General features: G+C 44.2%; 1 long non-coding RNA gene across 1 annotated transcript; it reads left to right on the forward strand.

Moving 5' to 3' along the window:
- The first annotated feature begins 227 nt into the window (after positions 1-227).
- LOC310827893 lies at positions 228-4,357 on the forward strand. Its single transcript, XR_014556532.1, has 2 exons — positions 228-477; positions 3,985-4,357. It is a non-coding gene; the product is annotated as an uncharacterized lncRNA (long non-coding RNA).
- Positions 4,358-4,587: the final 230 nt, after the last annotated feature.

Genomic DNA, 4,587 nt, shown 5'->3' on the forward strand with positions numbered 1-4,587 from the left:
TCCTTCCTTGCCCGCCCTGTTTTAAAACAACAACAACCTTGTCTTGTTCGATGCGATGGGAGGCTCTTGGGAAATATCTCCGGCTGCGATGCCCTGTGGAAGGGGCCTTTCTGCTGCCTGTTTCCCTCGGGGTGGCAGGGTGGGCTTCAAGTCTTGGGAAATAGGACAGCGGCCACAAACCTCCCTTTGTGAGGCCTGCCAGGAAACCCTTGCCATGAGATCACCTGCTCAGGTGAGCTCCGCCTCCCGGGCAAGAGAAACAGCAAACACCCTCAAGAGCTCCTTGCAAAATCCTGGTTCCTCCGAATGTAGGAGATGAAGGGAATTTACCTCCACCTCCTGATTCTCGGGGTCTTGGCTGCAGCCGCCGTGGCGAGGCCAAGCCAGCAAGGAGCGATGGCAAAGGAAGGAGCGGACATTGTACAAAGACAGGACAGAGGGATGGTACAAGAGGATGCAAGGCAGGTGCCAGCTATGGTAAGTCCAGACCCTCCAGATGTCTTTATTTTCCAGGGGCAGTCCTGGATTTACAGAAGTTCCTGATTTGATCCCAGAAGGTTCGGCTCTTCCTTAGGATGTCCCTATTTTCATCGAAGAAATGATGGAGGCCATGTGACCTTCGAGCCAAGGAGATAAGTAACCTTTTGTTGTTGTTTAGTCATTTAGTCGTCTCCTAGTGACCCCCTGGACTAGAGCACGCCAGGCACTCCTGTCTTCCACTGCCTCCCGCAGTTTGGTCAGGCTCATGTTTGTAGCTTCGAGAACCCTGTCCCACCATCTCATCCTCTGTTGTCCCCTTCTCCTTGTGCCCTCTTCTTTCCCAACATCAGGGTCTTTTCCAGGGAGCCTTCTCTTCTCCTGAGGTGGCCAAAGTATTGGAGCCTCAGCTTCAGGATCTGTCCTTCCAGTGAGCACTCAGGGCTGATTTCCTTCAGAATGGAGAGGTTTGATCTTCTTGCCGTCCATGGGACTCTCAAGAGTCTCCTCCAGCACCAGAATTCAAAAGCATCCCTTCTTTAGCGATCAGCCTTCTTTATGGTCCAGCTCTCACTTCCATACATCACTACAGGGAAAACCATGGCATTAACTATACGGACCTTTGTCAGCAAGGTGATGTCTCTGCTTTTTAAGATGCTGTCTAGGTTAGTCATTGCTTTTCTCCCAAGAAGCAGGCGTCTTTTAATTTCGTGGCTGCTGTCACCATCTGCAGTGATCATGGAGCCCAAGAAAGTAAAATCTCTCACTGCCTCCATTTCTTCCCCTTCTATTTGCCAGGAGGTGATGGGACCAGTGGCCATGATCTTCGTTTTTTTGATGTTGAGCTTCAGACCATATTTTGCGCTCTCCTCTTTCACCCTCATTGAAAGGTTCTTTAATTCCTCCTCACTTTCTGCCATCAAGGTTGTGTCATCTGCATATCTGAGGTTGTTGATATTTCTTCCAGCAATCTTAATTCCGGCTAGGGATTCCTCCAGCCCAGCCTTTCGCATGATAAATTTTGCATATAAGTTAAATAAGCAGGGAGACAAAATGCAGCCTTGTCGTACTCCTTTCCCAATTTTGAACCAATCAGTTGTTCCATATCCAGTTCTAACTGTAGCTTCTTGTCCCACATAGAGATTTCTCAGGAGACAGATGAGGTGATCAGGCACTCCCATTTCTTTAAGAACTTGCCATAGTTTGCTGTGGTCGACACAGTCAAAGGCTTTTGCATAGTCAATGAAGCAGAAGTAGATGTCTTTCTGGAACTCTCTAGCTTTCTCCATAATCTAGCGCATGTTTGCAATTTGATCTCCAGAGACCAGCCTTTCCTTAGGATGTCCCTATTTTCATCGAAGAAATGATGGAGGCCATGTGACCTTCGAGCCAAGGAGATAAGTAACCTTTAGAAGACATCTAAAGGGACATTTCTTAATGCTCAATGTTTTATTATGTCCCCCCCAAAAAAAAATTTAAAATTGATTTTCCAAAATTTTCACACAGCGAAAAGAAAAAAAAGAGACAAAACGCATAACAAAGACAATAAACTAAACACATAAGAAAATTATTACTTCAGATACCTAAATCTCTTAACATTGGAAACTGACTTCCTCGAATCCCCTCCATCTGAATTTCATTATATCGCCTGTATAACAGTTCTCCAATTTCGTATTTCTAATAATATTAACTCCTTTCATTAACTAACCTCTTCTCCTTTATTATTATTCTAATCATTAATATTTACTACCACATACTCTTATTCTACCCCTAAGCCTATTTGTTACTTCAAAGAATATTCTATTTATCTTATATTACAGATTTTTTTATTATGTTTTTATATATGCTGGAAGCCACCCAGAGTGGCTGGGGCAACTCAGGCAGATGGCCGGGATATTATTATTATTATTATTATTATTATTATTATTATTATTATTATTATTAAATAGGACGTCCCTATTTTGATTGAAGAAATGTTGGACGGTGTGTAACTCAAAGTGCCTCTTTCTGTCCTTCCCTTCCTGACAACGAGGAATCAGAGGCAACATAATGGAAGTTTATCCAAGATTAACATCCTGATGCAACAATAGGGACCGTTGTTCTATGTCATGTTCTCAGGATATCATCTGGATTGCTATTACAGTCTTGTTCAGATGCCAATTCTGGTTATATTGTAAACCACCCTGTGGTCTTCGGATGAAGGGCAGTCTAGAAATTTCAGTAATACTGTAGTAATTCACAGTAGCGAAAGATAGAAGGGTTTATTATTACCTACTATGGATGAGCGGTTATTGAAATTATTGGATTTGGCTGAGGTGACAAAGCTGATGTGTTTACTTAGAGAAAAATCCTTGTTGACATTTATTAATGAGTGGAAACTCCTTATGGGCTTTCTGCCCCAAAATGAGCCTGTGATATCTGGCTTTGAGGACTGAAAAAAGTTCCGTTTATGGAAAGTTCAGTTTATGGAAACCTGGAAGTGAGTGTTCCGGTTTGCAAATGTTCTTTGGAACCCGAATGTCCGACGCGGCTTCTGCGGCTTCCGATTGGCTGCAGGAGCTTCCTGCAGCCAATCGGAAGCCGCGCCTTGGTTTCTGAAAGTTTTGGAAGTTGAACGGACTTCCGGAACGAATTCCGTTCTACTTCCGAGGTACTGCTGTACTGCAAATGGAAGTAAAAATGTATTAATATTGATTATCCTATAGCACTGACATGTTACAAGGGGGTGAAGGGCATACAATATGGCGTGTTTCATTTAAATTCTGTTTTTTTGGCGTGTGTTTGTAATATATAAATATAAATAAAACCATTTAGAAAACAGGGTGGCAGAAAATGAAAGGGTCCACTTCCACCATGTGGTCTCTGACAGGTTAAACATGGTAGAAGTTTATAAAATTATACTAGAAAGTTGAAAGTAGAGAGAGAAAATTTTCCTTCCCTCTCTCATAACTCAGATACATCCATTGAAGTGGGATTTGGGAATATTCAGGACTGATCAAAAACATAGCTGTCAACGTTTCCCTTTTTTTAAGGGAAATTCCCTTATTCTGAATAGAATTTGTTATGTACTGAAGTTCTCACCCTGGGCCAGCATGGGGATACTGTAGATAGTTTTCACTCAGGTCCACATATGCAAATAGGGGATCGAAAGTGACGTTCAGTGATTGGATAGTTACAGAAAATGGTTACTGTTGCATTGTAGTGGAGTTCTATATAAGCAGGCTGGCTGAACCCTTCAGTTCAGTTCTGTTCTAGCCTGTGAATAAACAAGAGCTGTTTGAAGAATCGCTGTGTCATCTGATATGTTCACCAACAACTTAACAGAATTCCTTGCAAGAAAAGGGAAAAGTTGACGGTTATGATCAAAGAGACGACTTCTCCAGGCAGGTGCGTAGGTAAACTACAGAAAAATGAGTCCTAGTGCTATGAGAGAGGGAGAAAGAACTTTCTCTGAGTAAGTAGTAACACCCTAAATACCCTTCTTTTTATTTCCTCTCTCGATCTCAGGACCCGAGAGGGCAGCGGTCCGGGAAGGGGAAGAAGAGGAAGGGCTGGAATACAGGATCCATTGCCATTCTGGGCTCCAACGTGGCCCAGGGGTTCAAAGGCTGAGGAACCGTTCTCTTGGAGAAGAGAGGAACCGGTCGAGAGGCAGGAATCCATTATTCTGGACGTCTCTATGAGGGCGAGAGGGGGACCTCAAGGAACTCAGCACACCTGTGGGACAGAGATGGTCCAGCAGAAATGGATGGGGGGCTCGAGGTGGTGACACCCCCTTCTCCCGCCTCTCCAATTTTCCAGATGCCAACGTAATCTGTCCCAGTTCTCGTGGTGGCGGAGGAGAGATGTTTTCTATCAATAAATCTCCCGGAGTGAGTGAGCTCGCCTCGTGTGGCTGTTTATTTGCAAGCAGGTTGGAGCTCGAGGATGAAGGGCCAAGTCCTGGACCGGACAACCCCCACCTCTGTGCTTTGTAGTGTTATTTAATTAAAAAGACTTTGCCACTTGTTGTTGTTTAATCGTTTAGTCGTGTCTGCCTCTTGCTGACCCCATGAACCAGAGCACGCCAGGCCCTCCTGTCTTCCACTGCCTCCCGCAGTTTGGTCAGAC

This window comes from Podarcis gaigeae, assembly GCF_964106915.1.
Source record: "Podarcis gaigeae genome assembly, chromosome: 12".
NCBI classification, from domain to species: Eukaryota; Metazoa; Chordata; class Lepidosauria; order Squamata; family Lacertidae; genus Podarcis; species Podarcis gaigeae.